At 39.6% G+C, this 25,696-nt stretch overlaps 2 long non-coding RNA genes across 3 annotated transcripts; one reads left to right on the top strand and one right to left on the bottom strand.

Annotated features, from left to right (window-relative positions):
- Window positions 1-3,206: 3,206 nt before the first annotated feature.
- LOC124270125 lies at window positions 3,207-12,356 on the bottom strand. 2 transcript variants are annotated; one of them, XR_006896681.1, is made up of 7 exons: window positions 12,323-12,356; window positions 11,514-11,723; window positions 9,317-9,602; window positions 8,042-8,116; window positions 7,034-7,070; window positions 6,262-6,306; window positions 3,207-5,134 (listed from the first exon to the last, which is right to left on the bottom strand). It is a non-coding gene; the product is annotated as an uncharacterized LOC124270125 (long non-coding RNA). The 2 variants fall into 2 exon arrangements; XR_006896682.1 differs by having other exon boundaries at window positions 7,043-7,070.
- On the top strand, window positions 8,686-17,086 carry LOC124270126. The gene is made up of 3 exons (XR_006896683.1): window positions 8,686-8,794; window positions 11,131-11,135; window positions 17,072-17,086. It is a non-coding gene; the product is annotated as an uncharacterized LOC124270126 (long non-coding RNA).
- The last annotated feature ends 8,610 nt before the right edge of the window (window positions 17,087-25,696 follow it).

Below are 25,696 nucleotides of genomic sequence, written 5' to 3'. Positions count from 1 at the left end.
CGTGGCATAATGAGCTAATGAAAATAACCTGACAGAAATTCAACACTTGATCCTTTCTGATAGAAACATTAACATCAAGTTACCCATGATTTGTTGGAATGCCCAAAACATGACTATAAAGGCACTTATCATACATACATCTTCAAAAGACAAAGCTTTATGTCTGAGAAAATTGGTCTGCATTGTTTCTGAATTTGCACGAAGTGTATCCCTGACCAGGGGTGGAAATAACTTTAAAATTGTTAGTGTACTCCGGTACAGTGGCACATGTAAAATCACTTGTCCTGATAATTTTTCCACTATACTGACCGTTTTCTTGTTGATTTTCTAAATAAACAACATAATTAACATTGGAATATCACCTGGACACCGGTACAGTGTGATATACAAATTTGCTTGCCTGACAGAAAAAAACACTGGACTCGGGCGTCGGGCAATGGGTTATTTCCACCCCTGCCGACTCTCCCAATACCTCATTAAATCCATGTAGTGGTGGATGACAACATGAAGTAAGTACCACACCACTGTGTGAATGACAAAGGTCTGATGACAATAAAATAATCTGTCAATATACACTACTCAAAATGAGCTAAAGACGAAGACAGATTTTTTCATGACAGATATAATGGTAGTATGGTATTATGAAAGAATTTGGTATTCTTTACCTTTATTTAAAAAGCATATAACACACAAGCGACATGACGGACATGAAGGATTCTGTACCCTGTCAAGAATATAACTCTCTATGACATCACAATATGAATTGGATATATTTTGAGTTGCCAGTATTGAGATGAATACACACAACTTGTAAATGTTGGTGTATGCACTCTTTATCAACATACTACTAAGGCTTTTTGGCTAGAATGCACTTTACCGGGCGCAGCCCTCGCTGCTCCCTTTACGATCCTTAGGGTTAGGGTATGGCGCCCTTTATGACCCTTAGGGTTTGGGGTTAGGCACCCTTTACTATCCTTAGGGTTAGGCACCCTTTACAATGCTTAGGGTCAGGCACCCTTTACGATCCTTAGGGTTAGGGGTTAGGGTTTAGGGTTAGGGAACCCCAGCAGCGCTAACTAATCTGGAAAAGTGCGCCCGGTAAAGTGCAGTACTCCTGGCTTTTTTTATTACCTGCCTAAAATGTGAAGAAAGTGAAAAAAAATTTTTTTGAAAAAATCCGTAAACCAAGTAATTAATAAAAAAGTCTTAAAGGGATTTCTACAACCAGACACTAGACAGATGATATCCAGCACTACACACTAAAACCCATGTTCGGACAGAATTCCAGTTCATTCACAAACTGTCAGTTTAATGTATTTCCTGCAGTTTGTTTAATCCCATACTCAGCTATATTTTTCAGACCAGACAATCCCTTGATCTGACATGTTGAACAATCAGGATGCAGTGACATGCAAGTCGATGAGCCGGATTGTATGATTAATTGATGTGAGTTTAATTTTACGCCGCACTCAGCAATATTCCAGCAATATGGCGGCAGTCTGTAAATAATCAGACCAGACAATCCAGTGATCAACAGCAAGAACATCGATCTATGCAATATATGTGATGTGCAACCATGTATCTATCTGTATTCTGGGCCAGTGGCCTTTTACTGAATAAAACTGTCTGTCTGTCTGTCTGTCTGCAATTGGGATATGATGACATGTGTTAACCAAGTCAGCGAGCCTGACCCTCCGATCCCATTAGTCGCCTCTTATGACAAGCATGGGTTACTGAAGATCAATTCAACCCCGGATTTTCGTGAGTCAATAACTGAAGAAGCCTCTTACATCCATAGGATGCAGGCGACCTGTTGATTCAACCAGAGTCTCAACGGGCTTCGTCTTAAAGAGGGAGGAAAGCATGAAGTGATAAAACTGTGATGCTTACAAACCAAGTATCACAAACTCAAACCCACTATCACAGCATCCTCTCCCACAGAAGGGACACAACTCTAGTGGGTGAGTTTAATGACATTTCTAGCAACATTCCAACTCCATCATGGCAGAGACACAACAAATGTGCCTTACGAGAGTCATCGAACCCAGACTGACTGACTGAGTTTAGTTTAGTTTTACGCCGCTTTCAGCAATATTCAAGCAACATCACGGCGGAGGACACCTGAAATGGGCTTCAAACATTGTACCCATGTGGGGATTCGAACCAGGGTCTTCGGCGTGACGAGACAAAGCTTTAACCACTAGGCTACCCCCACCGCCCCATCGAACCCAGACATGACAAGCAAATGCTTTAACAGCTAGGCTACACAACTGCCCCTCTGTGACTGGCTTTTCACCATGCCCATGACCCTCATGGGCTGAGCTTCATGATCTGTTTATGTCAATGTCAGATCATAGAATTAGCATACAAGGATGTGTATGGTATTAGCATGTCCCTTCCACAAGGAACAAGAGGAAAGGAGATGTTGATGAGGCCTTACAAGTCAAGCATCTCGCGCTTCCTGCCAACTCCAACACTGACCAATGTTAGGTTGTGACAGGAAACCAATTATGACTCAAAAACACTCAACATGTCAAATTGAGCTTATGGCTATCATGGTTGATTATGCTTATAAGGAAAACACATACTATTTCTCCTACATATTCAGTATTTAAAAAAATAGATGTCTGTTCCCCAGTGTCATCGTTTAAGTGTATGACAGTTTTAAACTATGACAGTTCATCAACATCTTATCAGACCTGCTCTGCCAACATCATGGCAGGTAAAGGGAGGCCACTCTGGCTGGAAGGTTATCCCAAACATGTCACACAACCATACAAAGATTATGAAAAACATTATCTCTGATTGTATTCATGATTAATAATATTTAACACGTTTAATCCAAGGTAGCTATGTTTATTTACACTATACATCTGGCCTGTTTTGTTATAAAGGAGTGGAAAATGAAAACCCAAGAGATCACAAATCAATGGAGGTATTTCTCCATTGTTAAAACATATGTTCATGTATGCTGAGCTTGAAATAATGTAAGTGAGTATGGCTTTACGCCGCTTTTAGCAATATTCCAGCAATATCACGGCGGGGGACACCAGAAATGGGCTTCACACATTGTACCCATGTGGGGATTCGAACCAGGGTGTGCGAGCCAACGCTTTAACCACTAGGCTACCCCACTGCCCCATCGAACCCAGACATGACAAGCAAATGCTTTAACAACTAGGCTACCCCACCACCCCTGAAATAATGTTAAGTACAATTCAGCAGAGTAAAACAAACGCGATTCAAACATAACTGTTCCAGTTGAATCTTCTGGATTGGAAAACTTCAAACATTCGAAAAAAACACATTGAAACTCATGAAAACGACATCATCTAAGATCTTATTCCTTATTGTTCTTTATATAAAAAGTGGAATCTTTCCAAACACAGAAGCACTAATGCTGACAAGGCTTCAGTCAGCCAACTTTTCATCAATCATGCATCAAAAATGCAGAATAAAATGCTGATTTATGTGAATAATCAAATGTCAACAAAACAACTTTGAACAGCTTTAAAACTGGTAAGGACTACGATTCTTTCATATTACTGAAGATAATCTGACATGCAGATTAGCTATAGTTATATGAAAGTACTGGATATTCCATAACATTTTAGTACTATATGACAACAGTGATTCACCTGTGAAGTCAAGCTATACTGTCGTCATTTGATTCTTCTGACTGACCAATAAGAATGCTGCCATGTTCAAAATCTGATTGCAACAACAGTGAAGTACAAATGTTGAATACAAATTCATCAACTTTAATAAAATCAATCTCTAAACATGTTTAAGAAACTACATACAAACTCGACGAAAGACAGTAAAAGGTCACAAGTTTCCTCACTATTAACATGATTAAGATAAAATCCTTCAAAAATAAACACTGTGAGATTAAGCTTGAATCTACTACACTATTCATATATGAATAGATTGTATCAAGCAAGAGCAGCCTTGTACACATGTGACATTTCACAAAAAAGGCAAAATAAATATCTTCTAAAAGTATTCTTCTTCTAAAAGTGGCAACAATGTCACAGATCAATCTCAAGACAATCATATCTTTCATAATCCTGCGTGAAGATCTGGGTCCGTTTAACAAAGAGATCGTAGTGCTACAACTGTTGTAAGTCTATGTTAAAGTATTTGAGTTACGATTGCTTTGAGAAACGGGCCCTGACCACCAGCTCATGGAAGGATGTGTCAGGCAAGGCTCTAATCAGTCTAGCAGAGTTCAGGCTTTTAAAGTTTTGTACTACCAGACCAAGTATTTCAGAGAAGCTTTCAAAAATGAACATAAACAGTAAGTTCTGAATGAAATAATAAAAGTGGCACTACTATTGTTGCAGATATCAAATGCATTGTCTGTGAGCACAGTGGAAACTTCACACAACAGGGAGAACCAGCGATGGACTATCTGCGTTCTTTGTTGTCCCCTTGATATATTACAATGTGGTAAAGAAAGACAAAAGGGCTGAAATCTGATGGGCCCTAGAACTCACAGATCCATCATTCAGACTGGCCTTTCAAAGTTATTTCTTGGTTCATAGACTTGACCCACGATGGAGATTGGGTTTGTCAGATCTTCATGCAGATATCAGAGTCAAGATTTGATTTTAATGAGATTGAGTCACTGATATGACGTGAAACATTAACCAGTTTCATAAATGCTGAATCATCACTTTTCTCAACAAACACTCCAGCACAAACGCTATGCAGCATTACTGTCATGTAACATTTTTATCCCTCCCTTTAAACTTCTGGTCTAACTGACAAAACGGCCAAAGTTGCAAATATTGTTCATGTTTTAGCACCATTTGTTTCATAACGCATAAAACCATTTTCTTTCCAAGAATTGTCAGTACTAATGACAGTATCACAATCTCCGAAAACATAGGAACGCCAGGAATCCTGTAACCATAGCAACGGATGCTTCCACGCTTCACAGATCATTTAATAACAGATGTGATCTTGTAGCACAGCCTTGACCTTGAAACATCAGCTTTGTTGGTAGACATCTTTGGCCTGAAGCTCCCTAAGAGGAATGCTGAGTGAGTGATCACAAAAACACCTGTCTGGAGCCATTGCTGGAAGACCCGGAGCTGTCTCGGAACCTCTCATTTAAAGGAGCATTGGTCTGAATTAAAGAATAAAGGAGTGAGCTCGTTGGTTATTTCAAATTGCACACAGTGAGTCAACTTAATGTTGCAGAAATCCAGTGTTCAACAGGTCACTGACATTTACCACTTTCTCAAAACCCACCAACTTAGATATTGTGTTAAACATGGTGATGGATAAAGGATCATGGTCATATCACATGAATAACTTTTAACCATACATGGCAGCTTGGTTTGTATACTCCCCAGGGGGTTGAGAATGACAAAAGAGTAATTACACAGTTGCACCATGAGATTCTGCTTCATGAACATTTACTTCATGAACAGCCTGGTGAAGATCCGGGTTGGAATTGGTCTTCATCAACCCATGCTTGTTGTACTGCTTGGGTAAGGACAAGCACGATAGCCTGTTCAAGAAGTTTGGACTTACGTACTCTTCGTCTTAATTCTGAGCTACTTCCTTTGTATAACACCCGTGAAGATCAGGGTTAGAATCAACCTTCAGTAACCCTTGCTTGTCCTAAGAGGCGACTAACATGATCGGGTGGTCAGACTCGCTGACTTGGTTGACACATGTCATTGCATTCCAATTGCATAGATCGATGCTCATGCTGTTGATCACAGAATTGTCTGTCCCAGACTCGATTATTTACAGACCGCCACCATATAGCTGGAATATTGCTGAGTGTGGCGTTCAACAACAAACCAAAACACTTCATGGACAGAATCCACGAACATATCGACATAACAGTAAATAAACTAAGGGATGTAAATCCACATGCACATTTGTAGCACATAAGATGGAGGCAAACTTGGATGAAGCATCAAATGGCTTAAAATTGGAATTTCAACAAGCACTATCAATGTCCGTTGTCAAGGTGCAGCAAGAGATCTAGCACTGACCATCCACTCTCCAGGCAGAAACTCTAAGAGTGAGTGTGTGAGTTTAGTTTTACGCCGCTTTCAGCAATATTCTGGCAATATCACAGTGGGGGGACACCAGAAATGGGCTTCACACATTGTACCAACATGGGGAATCGAACCCGGGTCTTCGGCGTGACGAGCGAACACTTTAACCACTAGGCTACCCACCGCCCTAGACACTCTAAGAATAGCTAACAAAACACTGCATGAACAAACAACTTACCCCTGACTGTGCGAAGAGCCTTTTGTTGTAGTTATACTTCTTGGACTGTAAAGACAAAAGCAATAGTCAGTTACCATGGTAACTAGGAATGACAAATCTTTATGGATGATCAACTTCTTTATTGTACAATACTTGATTATCCATAAAGACTTGTCATTCCCATTGCTGACAACTTCTAGAATGCCTCTTGAACAGACCATGGTTACTGTCGACACCATTTCTATTATCTAGTACAGCTAGTTCAGCTTGACCTGAGCTACTCTACATATGCATGACCCAGGAGGTCAAATGGCACAAATGGCAGGTCGAGTTAACCTCATTAAAGAGGGGAGCAGAGAATGTTAAATGGCGACCATGTCTCGGCTGTTCGGACACATTGACAATCAACTGACAGAGGTGCACCCCTTCAAAATAATAGACCCAATCAGTTTTGACACGGTCACGCGTAAATGCATTAGTATTCACTTGATCAGGCCAAGCTGAACAAGCTGTTGGAATGCAACAAATACACTGTGTGGCGAATATGATATGTATCATGAATATTGGGTAACGAATATGAATAATTATTCACGAATACAATATTGTAGTTAAGTGACTGATGTACAATATGGAATATTATTTAGGTTAACTAATAAAATCAAAGGACTCATATCTGTATGTCCAGAATTTTTAGGTATTAATTAGTCAGAAGCTGGAGGGAGAGTGGACAGGAGACCATTAAATATCTCACATCTTTAGAAAATGCCTTTCAGGCACATACATTGTGACACACCTGGCTTACCGATTCTTGTTGTGGAGGAGACTCATAGCTGAAAGGCAATGTGAGACTGGTTAGTGAGAGGCAAAATAGTCAACGATTCTGCAGAAATATCTCAGAACTGGCCACACAAACGAACAAACATGCCCTGAGTCTTTCTCACAAGAGTAATAAGTTGTGGGTTTTCTGGTAAGTTATCACAGTTCTCAGCAGTATTCCAGGTACACATGGTCTCAAGTCTGGACCAGGCAAGCCAGTGACTACAGGGTTCATACAGCCAATTAGATTCAAGGGCTTTTCAAAGAATTTTCATGGACATATGATGTGTTTTCAAGCACCACTTTCTTCCCAAAGTATCGCAGACAAGTTTCACTTTTAGTTTTGACATTGTCCGCTTCCAGCATTAACAACAATCTATCAGAACGCAGTGCGAATGCCCTATTCACAGAAAGAGCCCTTTTCTTATTTTATGATTCAAGGAACCAGGAAATAGACACAATTTTATCAAAACAATTGATTGATCATCAGTGCAACCACAACAAATATGTTAATGAAATTTCAAGTACTTTTCAAGGACATGATAAAAAATCCAGCACTTTTTAAGTACTATCGTGGTAAATTTCTTTGAACATAGTTAAATTCAAGCACTTTTCAAATCTGTGCAAACCTTGGACGAACATCAACTAACACACATGAAACACAATGGCATGCTTTAAGCAGCTGCATGCTATTGGGGATAACTCTGAACTGAGTCAGACAAGTATCCTGATCGAAGTACACTTTAACCACGAGGCTATATGAAAGACCATGGGTTCAGAGCCTGGTTGATGACACTATCATAAAGCTCATGTCACCATTGTAAAAATGATGGAAATAATCAAATAAATGTTTCTGTAGTTTGCAGTGACAATTGTTCATTTGTTTCATAAATTTTCATTTCCTGTAGACTGACACATGTGACCGCTGCCATCAGACTTATTGTTGTCCGGTAATGATCGCTTACTGACCCACGGTCAAGCTTACCTAGGGTTTTGTACGGAGATCGTCAATATTCCATCATTCTGTGATGAAGGAGCTTGAACAGGCCGACTGCGCCATCTGAAATAGATCAAACATGAATGCTTAGGGTAAAAATGAAATGCTTCAATTCCCATTCATGTACTAATATGTATGGAACATGTCAATACTAAGTTATGCTTTTCAAATACTAGTAGCCCATATGGGTGGAGTTGTAGCTGCTATCAAACCATTTCCTCATGTCATCGAGATACAAGTCATGTCCACCAGCGTTCCAGGTGAGCTGTGTACTTGCATAAAATACGCACAATACATCACGATTATGCAAAACAATTCTAAGTTGTTAACATACCAATACAGGGCACTATCTTTATAATGCCACACTGATAATACTGACTGACTGAGTATGGTTTTACGCCGCTTTTAGCAATATTCCAGCAACATCACGGCCGGGGACACCAGAAATGGGCTTCACACATTGTACCCATGTGGAGATTCGAAAACCGGGTCTTCAGCGTGACGAGCCAACGCTTTAACCACTAGGCTACCCCACCGCCCCACACACACTGATAATACACTGACGAACATAAACTGTTTTCATCCCGGACCCCCTTTCACAAAGCACTAAGGTGTTCACAAGTCACTAAGGTGTTCACAAGTCACTAAGGTGTTTACAAGTCACTAAGATAACCTTAGTGCAGTGTTAAAGAATGAGAGTTGAGGTTAACCTCAGTAAAGGTTGTTTCGTGAAAGGAGCTCGTGGAGACTTGTGGAAAAGTTTAGTTGAAATGCAAATAACAAACACACACAACTTAGAGGCCCTTGGAGGTACGTATGAATTTTACAAAAGACAATAGTATGATCGGTACAACGATCTGCGCAATTACCCAATATAGCCTCTAAATTGTGCACCTGTAATTCTTTAAATACCTTTGCTTATTGATCCAAAGTAGCAACACCTGTCTCGCATATCGGCGTATGTACGGATAACAAATATGCACGATACGGTAGGAAATAATTTAGAAAACGTAGCACATACACACCACGGTCTTAGAATCATTTACAGACGTATTTATCTGATAAAGTATTGTTTTATTGTTTATTGACCTGTTTACACAAGAGTAGAAATGCTGTGGTGCATATATGACATGAAACACAAGATTACTGATATTCAGTTCTCTAAATGTACTCTTAAGGTTCTCGAGTACTCCTATATTGAAAAAATAAGGAGTACGTACTCCTGATGTTGAAAATTTATAGGGAGCCCTGACCACTACTTACTGCCTCTTCTTCTGCTTGACAGTGCCACTTGACACAGAGGAGTTGAGAGATAAGGTGCTGCTGTAGTTGCTGCCAAGACGACGTAGTTTGCCACGTCCTCGACCTCCCCCTCGACTCACGTTCTGATAAGCAAACCCATATGATGCGACATCGACCTGATTCTGTACTTGGTTACCTCCCCTTGCATTGTAGTTTTGTCGATTGAGACGACCCCGTCCACCCGCCCCTCCCGGCCCCGGCCTCGGTTAGTGTTTTGATATTGCTGCTGCTGCTGCTGTGATGATGCCTGAAAGAGAAAACAGCAACGAAAAGTTGAGAATACTGACAAACATTGTCATCACATCTCAAATATATATATTTGACATCCAGTAATCTGCCATTAATAATGGACTGCCTTTGCAGAGACATAACAATTGATTTATTGGATGTAAATCAGAAACTGCAAACATACAATCAAAAACATAGTGCCTCCACTTGGATCGCAAGGCCATATCTTCTGTTAGGGATAAATAGACATGATTCTATTGAAATATGCATAGACATGGTATAGATGACATTTGTGCATCATAGCAAGGTAAAAGTATCCTTATGAAAAGTGGACTAGTATACATTCAACTAAAGGCCTCTGATCTTAAGCAATTAAAGACTCCGTCCCTTGTTGAACAAATCTTTGAGCTAAGGTGATTGTAACTTCCAGGGATGAGAATGGGTAGGAGTGAAAAAAGAGAAAAATGAGCCGGGGTCAGTCTAGGTGGCTGCAGATCCCCACGCCAGATCCAATGACCCCAGCATGATCAAATCTGAGAAATTCCTCAGAGAATTCTCATCCCTGAACTTCCATATGTTAACTGGGGCATACAGTATTCAGGGCTCCAGATAATTGTTCATGATCAGGAGTACGTACTCCTTGTTTTTTCAGTATAGGAGTACTTGAAAACAATAAGAGTACATTTAGAGTACCGAATGGAATTTAATGGAGCATCAGTAATCTTGTGTTTCGTTTCATATATGCACCACAAGATTGCTCTCTTGTGTAAACAGATCAATAAACAATACTTTATCAGATAAATACATTCTAAGACCGTACACCATTGCTGTGGTGCGTATCTGCTACGTTTTCTACGTTTATTATTTCCTACCCATACTTATTTTATATCTGTATATACGCCGATACGACCCTTATCTGGAGCCCTGAGTAGTCATGGCCCTTAGCTTGGTTTGTACAATGATCCCTGGGGTACTATGTTTAAGTTTTTAAACATGTCCTAGACTCATATATTCTAACTGAGATCGTTCCAATCGAAGGCTTTCACTACTTCTCCCCAAAAATAGATAGAGATATTGCTGAACAAGACAAGAGAGAGAGTGAGCCTAATGTTTGTTGTTTAATGCTGCACTCAGTAACATTCTAGCTATATGATGGTCTATTTATTCAAGGCACACTATCCCCACAGTCCAGGCCTGCCAAAGAAAACTTTGCCACTGTGCAGAAAAACGCAGAAAAGCCCACATTAATCGTGGAAATAGCAACATAGACATAATACCTCGCTACTGAAACAGTAAAAACGGCAGAAAGACTATGAAACTGCAACATTCTTTATCAGCGAGCTTTGACCTCTACTGTGCATGCACACTACGATCAAGCTTCTTTCCAATTCTGCAAGCAACCGTGAATCGCCTCGCGTAGAAAAAGTATTAAATATGTCGAAATAATTGCTGTGAATCATTTCATACGAATGGATAGTAAACTAAACAAGTGTGCACACAAGTATCATGATGATAAATGCCAAATAACACAATAGAAACTTAAAAAGGGAATGTAACTTTTGTCCAAGCTGGAAAATGTCACAATGCGGTCAAGACTTCCTCTTCCATGAGCGCATGCGCAAAATCCAAGTTGCAGGCTCTTCATTTTTATGCAGTTTTAGCGATTTATAGTTGCCGTTTTTACTGTTTCAGTAGCGAGGTATTATGTTTATGTTGCTATTTCCACGGTTAATGTGTGCTTTTCTGCGTTTTTCTGCACAGTGGCAAAGTTTTCTTTGGTAGGCCTGCAGTGACCCAGTCTGACACTTCATACTGTAATGGCTGCTGCAGACCACCCAGCATCCCAGAGGTGATAAAAGTGTAAAGTGCACACAAGGATCTTCATGAACATCTGACAAGACGAGAAGCTATTTGTCGACTGTGGTATTACCTGAAGCCCTCGGCGCTGGTTGACATGATTCTGTCTGCCAGCTGCCTGTGCGTCTATTCGAGCAAGCTGGTTCTTTGCTTTCTTCAGGGCTAAGACGGCCTTCAGCCTCTGCTGCTTGTAAGACTGTTGTTGCTGCTGCCGACCTTGACCTTGGTTGAACTTGCCACCTCTAGTTGACTTAGGATTTGTAGAATTCTTCAAACTTTGCTCCTGAAAGCCAATGACATCTTAGATATGATTAAGGCCAACATCAAGACATGTAATAGAGGGTTAAGGTGAACATCTTGTCTGCTATAGTATAACATGGACTTAGTGACCGTTCATAATCCATGGCTAGGAGATGATGATGATGATGATGATGATGATGATGATGATGATGATGATTTTTATGGAGAAGCATGTACATTGTGAATGACCCCCACCTAAAATCTATGTACAAAATAAGTGATACTTCTCCACCACCCCATGCCATCTACATAATCAATGACACCCCCCTCTTGTCCATGTGTACAAAATTGAATACACCCCCACTCCCACCCCACACCCCAGAAACAAATTGGTGACCCCCCTTACAATCATCATCTTAACATTTAAATACCACAATACCACACTCAGAAATATTCCAGCACACAATATAATGGCAACAGGGCAAACAATCAGTAGTGGACCAGGCAGTTTAGTGGCTGATATTATGAACAGCTAGCCACACTTCTGGGGTACAATTACATACAAACAGCCAGAAAACTGAGGTGGACCATCCCATCAATCTACCACCTCATACAAAGTGCTTGTGATGCAATCAGTAGTACCTGTGTTCTATTGAGGGGACTAATTCCAGATAGCCTCCGCAGTCGCCCCCGTCCACCAGGTCCTCTCATTCCTCCTCTCTGTAGGTTGGTGCGGAACTGTTTTACCTTGCTCACTCCTGCCCCTCCTCCTCCCCGTCCTCGGCTGGACCCCCGATTCAGGCCGCCACGACCTCTACCACCACGATTCTGCTTCTTGTTCAGCTTAATGATGTCATCTGGGGCAGAGAAACAACCATTCCATGTCATGTTTCTACTCTAAACGTCCTTTCCCATAAAATATAAAAATACTGCCAATGTACTGTAGTTCGTATGAAATTGTGACGGTTTAAAATCCTCATTGTCTTTATATCCATGTCCATGATTTCAGACATGTCAGGGTTAAAAAATCCAATCGCCCGACGCCTGGGACAAGTCAGTTTTCATTTTGGGCAATCAAATAATGGTATCTTACTTGTCTGTGGGCTACTAGACAATTTCCACTTATGGTTTCAAACTGCAAATAAACTTGGATTTAATTTCATATCTGCTCAAAATGTAGCTATTAAATTTTGCAATGATAATAAAGTAGAGTTATCTTTCTTTGCTATTTATCACTTTTCAATAAATAGTCCAGTAAAAATTAACATCAAATACCATGTTGATTTCTTCTTTCATAATTACATCATCATAATTATGTCATAAAATCAGGACAAGTGGAAAATTAGTCAACACAAGTTACTTTCTTAAAGTCACTTGCCCTGTAGCAGTCTTTCATAGTGGCTTTTAAACTTTTATTAAAAAATTTGAACCCCTGCATGTCTTTTAACATGGAATTCATCTAAGCATACATTTGAGTATGTTATAATGCTGGAGTGACTGATCTACTAAGCAGACTTTCAATCGATCTCATTTCCATCAGTGATTATTGATGAGCTCAGCAAACACCAAATGAAACTTATATGTTTCATATTGCTATGTTTGTTAAATCAATACATAAACAACTGCTGCATCCCATTCGGGAATCGAACCCACACCCTCAAAGTCAGGCACCTAACTGCCAGCACACAAAGTCAACCACCACGGCTTCCACAAAAATGGAAGTCGGACAACTGGTTGTCTGGACCACGGGCTGTGTGTTCCCTGCTGATAAGTGTTATATCCATGCAAATTGGTCTTGGTAAACACATGAAGATACACGGGTCCCACAGCCGATAGGTATGAAAACACATTGTAATGCCATTTACAAAGTGGTCATATTTAACAAATGTTAGATTTAGGATTACACTTTCTCAACAAAGTACTGATTACCATGATCAAAATGCGATGATTTGTTTAATGGTACTGAGCCAGGCAGGAAATGGAAGTATACCTTTTGTGTTATATCCATGCATTGTGGTTCGGATCAGTGGTTGGATGTCTTGGTAAACACATGATACTGTTTGATTTTATATTACTTCACAGCATATCTAACAAAATTCAATCTACATGATGCTAACAAGGAATGATGACATGTTGTCAACCAAGTCAAGGAATCTGTCCATCCAGTCCATTGTGTCACCTCTGTCAGCATAGCTTGTCCATAGTGAGTGAGTTTAGTTTTACGTCTCTTTTAGCAATATTCCAGCAATATCACGGTGGGGGACACCAGAAATGGGCTTCACACATTGTACCCACGTAGGGAATCGAACCCGTGTCTTCAGCGTGACGAGCCAACGCTTTAACCACAAGGCTACCCCACCGCCCCAGAGTGTCCAGAATGTAAATAGAACAGACAAAGCAATTCTTATTGTATCACATACACCATAACAGTGACCTGAGAAGTAAGAGAATTGACAAATGAGGGTGCTTATTACAATGACAGCTAGCTAATATATTGTCAGAGATCATGTCTAGTAACCTAGTCTAACATGTTTGAATGTTCATGCAACTATTACAGTTTGAATAGTAGTCATCTGGTCATGAGACAATGATACACCTTTCAATTGTGCTAGATAGCTTTAAACAAATCTGGAATATAACAGAGGTACAGATAAGCTGCGTATCTGCATAAATTATGCAAATATTTATGTGAAAACTCAATTCTTATTAAGTCTACACTTGAAAATACTCAATTTGATTTTACATGCGTACACAGAGAAATGGCAAATCTTAGCTTGCATAGATAAAATAACTGAGGTATATTAAGAGGTTCTATTTCAACACATAACTTGACAACTTAGTTGCAGTCTTTTCTTATCGTTTCTCATATTACATATCCAATGTGAATAACATTTAACCTTTACAATTTTTACAATTAATGGAAAATGGCAAAATATCCAATTGAGTTTGAGTGAGGTGGGTACAATTTATTTGGTTACTCAAATGAAAATTAGGACACCCAAATGAGATGAACACAAGCGAGTACATAACTCAATGACCCAAAATAATCAACAAAATATGCCCCATGTTAATTTCTCAATAATGCATGGTGCTTATAAAGATTACATACATACTTGCTGGTTTGCCCAGAATTTGAGGCTTGTATTGATGCATGGCAATAATACAGCAAATATTATATCAAGGAAATATCTACGATTCCAAACGATGTATTCTTCACAGGCAAACTCTTTATTCAAAATCAAATTTTATACATTTGGTATATTCTCAAATTAAGATGCATTTTATGCTATATCCAGAGAGCAACAGTGCACAAGCAGTTTAGGATCAATTAAACATGGATACCCAGTCGCTACGCCATGAGAAGTTTTATTGACAATGGAAATCGGGAAGTAAAGTTATATAAAAAGCAAACAAACATCAATATCATTTACCCGAGATTATTAATAACACTTCAGATGAAAAATCGAAAACCCATACAAAATCCCTGGATGTGACAAGCAGCAACAGTTTCGCCGATATGATGTCATCAACGCTATTTTTGTAGGAAACACTTGATATTTTTGTGTGAAATAGATGAATATATCCTTTATCACTCAAGGTTAGTAAAACATAAACTTTAAACATGTTAAATGATATTGCAGATAAAAATGTCGAAAACTCCTGACACCGGGATATGTCATCATTATTATATGTCATCATAACAATAGCAATTGGTGTACATGGAACTCCTAAACATGGCACTCTAAGGATCAACTGTTGCAACTCATAATTCAGACAACATAATGAATTTTGTGTACTTTCCAGTGCCATTTTTGTATACAGCTTGCCCTGGTTTCTTCGTGTCAGCCCAATGTGCCCTGGGTTCACTATTGACACAACCTGTTCCACCCGACTAAGTGTTTGTTCAGCGGGTGTGGCCCTATTCATATGGCAACAGCTATGCCTGAATGATGGTGAGGTGTATTCGTGTATAACGATCTCCACCTATTGATCGCAGCAACATGTGTTTGGGGAACGCATTTGGTGACGTTGTCGAAAACACGAGCTCTCCTGTGATATCCCTATGATTAGTAATACCATTACACACAAAAGATAATTCTTGATTTCGGGCTAAATTGTTATTCTGTTGAAAATTACTATCATATTCCTATGAAACTGTCCAAATATCACACATGATGTCGTACGAAACGGATCAGTTTGACGAGAATCCCTCAAAATATCACCTCAGTTGCAACTATGGAATGAGCTTTTCAAAATGTACATGGCTACACATAAACAGTTTATTTTTGGAAGTAACACTACTGTATAAGGTAGTCAATAACATAATAGGACGAAAACAATGTCAAACTTTGAAGCCAAACGAGGTTGATTTGTTCACTTGGCCAAGTAGCGAATATGAGAATATTTCAGACACCAACGGAAGTAAGAACAGTTGCATTTCAAATAAGCGTATTATATTAACAACGCATCATTTCAGATTTCATACATACCAAGTGACATGTCCACTTTGTTTATCGTAGACATGTTTGGGTAATCCGCGATATCAATTTCACTGCCAAACTTAGGAAAGTTTTATCAACGTCCGGCAGACGGCGCTCTTGGTGCTATATGGGGTACGACTAGTAACCATGCTAAGATTTTATAGCAACTCCTGTTGACGTGTTCATTATCTCAACGTCATAAAGGACTGAAAGAAAGCATACATTCGTTCATGCATGAAGGAAATTTCTCCTTATACAATTACAACGGACACATAATTGATATGACGTTTCTCTGAAATGTCTGCGGGAAGAAAAAAATAGAAAACTACCAAATATTAATCAGAATGAATATATTGTCGACAAAAAATCTAAAATTTGTGTAGTGTAAATTTAGGTTTACTCACAATTAAATTTCCATTTTACACCCGGAACAATTTCACCCCGTTTGGATGTACATGTATTTACATATATGCAAAATGACATATTGTTGTTCACATGTGTTATTGATTGTAATTCATATCATAAGTCGGTGTATTACCCTTGTATATACTGTTGTAATTCCTCATGTATTTCCTATGAAACAACGACAAGAGTTGTGCTTTAATGGGGAAAATATTATCGGTTTAACTGTTATTTAAAAATTAGATATGATAACATACAAATAAACAATATCATTATCATAACAACTTTTCTAGAAGCATCATATTGTTGAAACAATTAAATACACCATTACAATAATTATTTGAAACCGTCTATTAACACTACTGATACATTGCCGAAGGGCGAAGAACAAGAGGTGACGTTGATAGAGACGATAGTTAACACGGATTAAAGGCGGATTAACACCTTTGATCATTGTTAACGTAAAACGATAAACGTCAAAAGAAGATACAGATGTCAATATCTGTAGGTACAAGATTTGTGGCTGTGATTGACAGTGAGTTATGTCTAGCGCCACTTTGAGCAGTATTTAGGTATGTCAGGCCGTGTCAGCTTGAGGTGGGGTGCATCCTCGATAATCTCCAGGGTATACGTTACGATCACTCTCTATAGTGGAGAGTGATCGTAACGTATACCCTGGAGATCATCGAGGATGGGTGGGGTGAAGTGATGGATAGTTCTGGCGTTTACCACCTTTTCATATTGTGAGGCTGGAGTTGTTTGCTCGTTAGTTCTGGGTTCTTGTATTTGTTTTTGTTTTGTTGTTTTGTTGTTGTTTTGTGTGTGTGTGTGTGTGTTTGTGTGTGTGTGTTGTTTGTTTGTTTGTTTGTTTGTTTAAGTGTGCATTTGTTTAACGCTGCACGCGGCAATATTCCAGTGTGCAAAAATGGCTCAGACAATCCCGTGATTGTCATCGGTTTATGGGATTGGGAAAATGATATATGATGATATGTGTCTTTATGGTAAGAAATGCAAAATGTACGCAAGTTCAGTTTCGAGTTTGTTTATTCTGAAGTCCAATAGACGTCTTTGTTCACGTTGTATTACAAATGCCGCGTGGAAGATATTACTAAAGAAAATTACTCATCGGATTTCTAAAACGAAATATGAATACATAGTCTTTCAGTTTATAAAAAATACTAAATTGGTGTGTTTTTGAAATGAAATATGTTGCATTTCACTTCTTGTTTACATTTGTCATTTTCATTGTTCAAGCAATCGTCACGACTGCCGACATTATCCCATGCACAGTCATGGCGATTTTATGTGCGTTTACTGTAGTTATATTGTCACTTCACAGTCAACAGGTTAGGAAGGTCATTTTGGAAATACCCCGACATTCTGCGTAATTGTCTGTAAGTATAGCAGAGAATATATTACACAACCTTCAATGTTCCTTCTCGCAATAAATGGGCTAAATTTATAAACTTGTGATTCTTTTATTAACATAAATCTCGGATAAGAATTCACCGAACTCATATATACTGATATTGGACATTTTGATCAAATGTAACCTGGTGATATATTCATATTTGTTTTTTTGGTCTTTTAAAATTATGACTGAAGTTTTGGCACTTTCGGAAATGTCAAACTATTGCGTTACTGATATATACACATTGTGATTTCAGTGCAGGGCTGGTCACCACAATATTTAACTAAACTGAATTTGCAACTAAATAGTCTTGAATAATGACAAAAGTTAATGCTCCCTCTTCGATGTTAGTCAAAATATTGATTTTAACTGGAGCTGTGTCCAATACTTTGAATGTGTTGTGGATCTCTTCAAGAAAGCACCGAATATAGCCTCAAAAACAGTATTTATTTTAAAATAGTCTTTGTTAAAATAGCTAAAGCGAAGGAGGCACAAACGAACGTTGAACACGTAGATACGTTGAACTCCATGGCCATCCTTCTCGCAGATTGTTCCTGAGTTTTATTAATAAATTTTGCCATCCTGAAGATCAGGATTGCAATTTGTCTTCAGCGGAGCACGATATTCAAAGACTGTCCGTACTTTTACTGTGTTTCCCATCTTCCGCCGCCGTCATTTTGACGTGAAATAATAATTTTTTCTGATCTTAATTTCCCCACAGCCGTGGAAATATATGTCCTGTGTGATAAAACGTATATTCTTACTCTTGCGCACTCATAAAATATATTTCAGTTGGATCTTTCATTATCAAGACTTCTTAAAAAAAATATTCTGAGACAAAGAAACTCAATCTACATCATAAACTAATTTAAGGACGATTATCAAATAATCCAAATTTTTAATTTTCATAAATTATTGAAAAAAGCATTTTCTAATAACTTTTATGTTGTGTTTATTCCAGTTACAAACATAATCATATCTTCTTACAAAAATTTATGAGGTTTTAGTTTGGAGATGAAAACATAACAAATGCGGATGGCAAACGGGATCGGGGTGGGTGGGTGGGGCTGGGTGGGCTCGGGTGTGTGTTGCACTTTATTGATGCATGCCATCGTATCCCGATTGCGTAGGTCGGTTCTCATTATGTCCATCACTGAACTGTCTAGTTCGTTGTTTGCAGACCGCCGTCATAGAGCTTGAGTAATGCAAAGTGTTGAACAGCAACATACCTTTTTGGATTATTGCGCAACAAAAAAGGGAGCGGGTTAAGATATTGTACGTGCGCATCAGTGCATTGCCATCACGTGGATGGAATGTTCAAACATTGAAATTCACTGGATGCAAACATCATTTATCCAGTGAGTTGGGTTTTACGACACTTTTAGCAATATTCCAGCAATATCACGGCGGGGGACACCAGTAATGGGCTTCACACATTGTACCCATGTGGGGAATCAATCCTGAGTCTTCGGCGTGACAAGCGAATGCTCCAACCACTAGGCTACACATCCAATATTCATGACAAATGATGCATGAGCATATAGCAAAGATAGGATAGCCAAGTGGTGAAATCGTTCCTTCCTGTACGCCCAAGGACTGGGTTCTATTCCGTGGACATGGCTAGAAACACGTTGATGAAGCCCTGGTCTGGTGTATCCCACTGCGATTTACTGGCATTATCTGCCCATTCTTCTTTATGCACGATAAATTGCAAGCGCTAGAAGTCGAAAATAACACCACAAGCGCTTAATCAACTAAAAATAATATTATAAATAAAAAAATAAAATAAAATACATTGTATAGACGCATATAGTCAAGACACGCACACACGCCGAAAAGGACTTTCTATTTGAGAAAGGGGAGACAACTCGAGCAGCCTTGGTGCCATGAGGTTTTGTATCCAGACATACAATATAATCAAACTGCGTGGCGTGAATAGAATAGGCGTGAATCACAAAAACATTTTTACTGTCCTGTTCTACGTTTAGGTTATCAAAGCACACTAGACTTTTCTAACCGGGGTTATTTATTTTGGAGACAACTACACAAGATCAGAATTTTTCAAACTTTTGCGAGTGTATCGCGATTCTTCCTGACAGATTTTCTTTTTCAGCGAAGCATCAAAGACAATTATTCGAAAGTACATCCATTCAAAACTATAGAAGGTTCTCGAAAGTACATCCATTCAAAACTACGGTTAGAAGGTTCTCTGCGGTTTGAAGGCCCTACAGTTTATTGATTCTTAGAAACAACGGCGAAAAAGATAACAAATGAAAGTGTACAAGATATTTGCGTACCACTGTAAAGATCCCAAAAAATCCCCGTCTCTCTCTGGTTGAAGCGTGAGCTCGAGACCGCCTATATCCCGGGTTCGATTCACCGCTGATAGTGCATGGTGGAATATTTGATATTCGGACGGGGAAAGCCTTCCACCCGGATTCCACTTCACCACATGGGTACACAGTATGTGTAAAGTCCATTTCTGTTGTCCCCCAGCGTGATATTGCAGACAGATTGTTAAAAGCGACGTAAAACTGTATTCTCTCACTCCATTCTAAGTCACTAAAGCTGTTGCATGTTTAGTGGATAATTCCCGATAAAATACAAAGAAAAAGAATAAAAACCCTGCAACTATTCCATCAAAGCTACTTAAACGACGACATAAGTTAACACACGTTAAAATCCGTAACAGAAGGCCACTTAGCTTGATATGTTAAAATAACGTCGTCTACATTGATTTTCATTTTAAAACGCTGCTGAAGAAACTTTACAGAGCACTCTGTCTTTCATGAAAATGTCTCAGCACACACAAACTCAACAACAAAGACCAGAGTGGCTGAGATAACGTGATGACGTGTTGGCTTTGTATCGACCAGAATATTGAACTTGAAGCCATTTTAGGTTTTAAGATGTTTACCATGAAGGAAAGTCAAAGAACCACGTTGCGTCAGTTTTGTAGATAATTTATGACATTGATCAGTGTGTCTAACGATGTTATGTGCACACTGCGGAAAGCGTTGTTTTGTACTTGTACGTTGAAAAGTAAAGATGAAAGGAGATGAACTTTAACGTCAAGCACAAGATTCCATAAGATTGCATGGTGCACATGTTCAGGTGCTTCAATTCCACTGAGGTGAGATGAGACTTAACGTCGAGCTAAGGATTCCAGAAGATCGCGTGCTGCACGTGTTTTAAAGTTCATGTTAAACGTGACATGAATGTGTCCGCCTTAATCCGATGTCGACAACGGATGATCATTGGGCTCTTGGTCAATTAATTACATTTTCTTAAACATTTGGTGTTATCTCTAAATATCAGTGGTCCATTTAGTGAACCTTCACGCCTATTTCAATGTATGTTTCATCTGACCCAGTAGGATCAGTTTCGCTAGGTTTTAGATAGTGATTATTTTTGGGCCTTGACGTTATATACTCATGGAAACAAATAAGGGATCACACGAAAGCACAAGTGTTCCTTTATCTTTTTTCCAGGTTTCTTCACAAGTTGAGCGAAACAACGCTTGTGAAGAAACCTGGGGAAAAATAAAGGAACACTTGTGCTTTCATGTGATCCCTTATTTTTTCCGCTCAGTATATATTTGTGAGGGATACAATGGTAGTTCAGCACGACAAAAACTCAACTTCGACTCTCATTTGATTTTCTGACAGTATCTAAGAAATCCCTAACAACCACAATCGCCACTTTTGTATAGGACCCTTACTTTGCAATGATTATATTCATCTTACATCCCGGTTTTATAGCTTCACCATCTTAAGGAATATGTCGTGCGTACTTGCTGATGGAAGTCTGATGCTCAGATGGGGAATGGTTCAAAAGACATCCAGATCAATAGGCCCCTAGTGAATACAGTCGAGAATTGTCTAACTTTTATACGCCAAAAGTTTGCGATGATGTAATAAATCACGACAGCTGTATATTAGCAACAAGGCTGACAAGGCACATAAACAGTTTAAAGGAGAATTCCGAAAAAGTGACGCCTGTTCGTTACGAAGCAGGAAACTAAGTGAAAAACGTCTCCATCCTGATTGTTAAAGTCACAGGGTCTGTAGCTCACCTGCTGTGCTTACATAATATACTGGACAAAATAAGTATTTTATATTGGAATTTTTATGATTGATATTTTATCAGTGTGTCAATGAATAAATAAAAGTTACATACATGTATATCCCTAATTATTTTTGTCCAGTATATGTATTTTTTTCTGTTTGATGCCACACCCAAAACAAATAATCCTTATATACGACTTCAGCCTGCCAATCCTCTGTCCGCCAGCCAATTTAGTGATTGATATTGTGAACGTTGCCACGCAACCAGCCCAGTCGTCGAACTTGACCATCCGATCCACTTGGTCGCCTCTTTAGACCCGTATCACCTGCAAGGAACACAATCTAACCCGGAATCCAAATGGAACTTGTTTGTGTATTGTGTATGATATCCGTATATGTTGCGTATAAAAAGTGAGTGAGTTTAGTTTTATGCCACACTCAGCAATATTCCAGCCATATGGCGGCGGTCTGTAAATAATCGAGTCTGGACCAGACAGGCCAGTGATCAACAGCATGAGCGCTTATAAAAAAACAGATGTTCCTAAACATGTGCACGTGCACACTGAGATGTCTAACTGCTACACCAGTCAGACATGTTTTACTTTGTCCGAGAACGCCAGTGCCTGTTTTGTCCCCACAGGGATGCCAGGAATGGTAACACGTGTTACAGTTTAACGTATATTGGCATGACGCGGCTGATGATCGAACCATGACATTCCACTTTCTGGACAGAAGAACTTTGTCCATTGATCACATAAAATATTATGATATTTCTGACCACTTACAACGGACGTGTAACCAGAGTGACATCAATGCCATGTTACATCCTGGCATTTCAAGAAAAATCCCCTAAGAAAACGACGAAGCCGGTAAACATATGTTGCTGGTGTATATGCGACAGACAGCCATGGCGATGGCTCATGGAGACTGGGTGACCGTCTTTGTCAACCACATCAGTGCGCATGACAGCACCGGAAGTGAGTGGACAATGACTCATACACATATGAATACTCTCAGGCATGATTCGACTCCACGTAGTACACGAGAAGATTAAACAAGAAAATATTGGATGAGAAACATAAATAGGTATGTTTGCGGAAAACGTTTTTCCATCTCCCGTTTCAAAGAATAGGTTCAGGAGAGAAACAGGACAAGGGACTTCCTGCATGCTATTGATATTCCTAAACATGTGAACACATGGATAACGAAATGTTACGTTGTCACAGCGTCTTTTTCATTGAACCTTTATTTTAGATTGGCCAGAAAAGAACTGAGAAACACTAAATCATTTTCAATGATAAATTCTAAAATGTTTCAGCTATAATGTTTGAAAACAAAATGTTTGGAGATATGATTGAATTTCATAAGTATAAAATATACTGAACATCATTGAAAACGCACCAGTCTAAAATTGTCGATATTTTCATCAAGATGGATTTCAGCATGACAATGATCAATGAATATAACTAACATGAAGTCGAAGGGCATGTCTAATTGATAAAATGCTTTAGAAACAAATTCCTGTCCACAGTATGAATCTTAATTCCAAAACGCATCAACGTGCAGCCACGCCATGAAAAAAGCGCGAAGTTCATTCTGAAATCATACTGACTGTGACATTAAAAGCGGGTGAGGTGTTAAGCGGGTTAACACCTCACGAAAGAGAACGTGCACTAGGCATGATTCAGGTTGGCACCAGCAGCAGTGATATTGCTCGACAACTCGGACTTGGCCACTCCACCATCGTAGGCTCCATAGACGACATCAGTAGACAGGCAGCACCAGTGACCTTCAATGACCTTGGCAACAACGTGTTACGACGCTCCATCAGGATCGCCATATTGACCTTGTCCATATCAGTGATTGAACTGCCGACTGCCAGGACTGCTGCACTAGTTCAAGGTTGATGTGGGGGTCATCAGCGCTGACTCCATGCGACGCCGTCTACACGCTACAGGGCTCCATGCTCGACGTCCTTACGTTGGACCAATTCTGACTGACAGACACTGTAATGAGCGTATACAATGGGCTAGCAGGCATTTTCAGTAAAGGTTACAACAATGTATTCATGGTGTGGTAGTCACTGACGAGTCACGTCTTCATCTACGTAATGCTGACGGCCGATTACGTGTTTGGCGTAGACGTGGTGAACGTTATGCTGATGAGTGTGTGGTTCAGACAAACCTTTGGGTGGTGGGAGTGTCATGGTCTGGAATAAATTACAACAGGACTGCCTTCATGTCTGTCAAGGGAGAGTTAATTCCCTTTATTACCGTGAGCAGATTCTTCAGAATCACATCGTATCTGTCTTCAATCACCACCAAGATATCCATACTTTTCAACAGGACAACGCACGGGCACACACAACAAAACTTTCCATACAGTATCTGCAACACATCCAGGTTATTCATTGGCCAACACAGTCGCCAGATCCCCCATGGAGCACTTGTGGGACGAAATTGGTCAAAGTGATTCGCGGCGACAACAGATGCGAAACATCCGGGAACTTGTGGCTGCACTACTGCAGAAGTGGAATGCCATCCTCAAGAACTCTATTCGGACGCTTATTGACTCAATGACGAGACGTTGAACTGCATGTGTCAATGCAAATGGCGGTCACACGCGATACTGACTTTTTGATTTGACCCCACGTGTGTTTGATCCTTTCTGACTGTGGAACATTTCAATGAATGAGCGTCTTTTCGGTGTTGTTGTTTTGGTCAGTCGTCCATCTGTTATTATCCACTCAAAAAATATCAATTCCTTACACGTGCTTTTAATAATCTGAACTTTTATTAGTGGTGCGTTTTCAAAGATGTTCAGTATATTTTCACAGTGTCTTTCTCTTTGAACTGTTAGTTCAGATTGGATTGGAAAGCGATTTGTCTGCAGAAATTTTTTTATCTGCATTTCCTTCTTGCCTTTCTCCCCTTCTGCAGCGGGGAAGGTGTGTGAGTGTGGGTGTTGTGTATATAAAGGCCTTCTACAGCACTGCTGCTTGCAATTCAAATTACTTCCCCTGCGTGCACCAGAATCCGTTGATTGTCTGTCTCTCCAAATTCCCCATGATTATTACAAACATTGGTACGTAGTACCCTGAACTGAAAGTCATGATGTTCCCAACACTTCCTCCTTGCAAAACCTAGCCACACAATAATCCATGTGTATTATAACAGATATACTATATAAACATATAAACGTTAAACAGCTGATCCGGTTCATCCTAATTAAGTTTCTTTGTAAGGCAGCTGTATACCCTTTCTTTCGGGATCTGCATCACTTTCCTGCCCATCACTCACTAACTCACGCGCCCAGGCATACATGGACTCATTAACGCACTCAAACACCCACGTAATCACGAACTCATACACCCACGCCCTCACTCACTCATGCACGCACGCACTCACTCACTCACTCGACGTCCTCGGTCAAGAGGAGCAATTTCTGTCTAAGAAACGTCAAGCAGTGTTGGCATCGTTTCAGCAGATGGCCAGAAGCTAGCCAGTGGTCAGTTAATCACAGGGAAGCTGCGTAGTAGACTTGAATGATACGAACCGGTCAATCGGACATCATGTGAAGCTTATGGGCTATATTGCCAGAAGCCAACAGTACTCTAAAAGCTGGAAATACGACGGATTTACTTTAATGCCGTGCT

Source organism: Haliotis rubra, unplaced genomic scaffold (genome assembly GCF_003918875.1).
Source record: "Haliotis rubra isolate DU_JTF1 unplaced genomic scaffold, ASM391887v1 Scf15, whole genome shotgun sequence".
Taxonomy (NCBI): Eukaryota; Metazoa; Mollusca; class Gastropoda; order Lepetellida; family Haliotidae; genus Haliotis; species Haliotis rubra.
The sequence above is the reverse complement of the archived record's forward strand: the minus strand, read 5'-3'. Positions and strand labels throughout refer to the sequence as shown.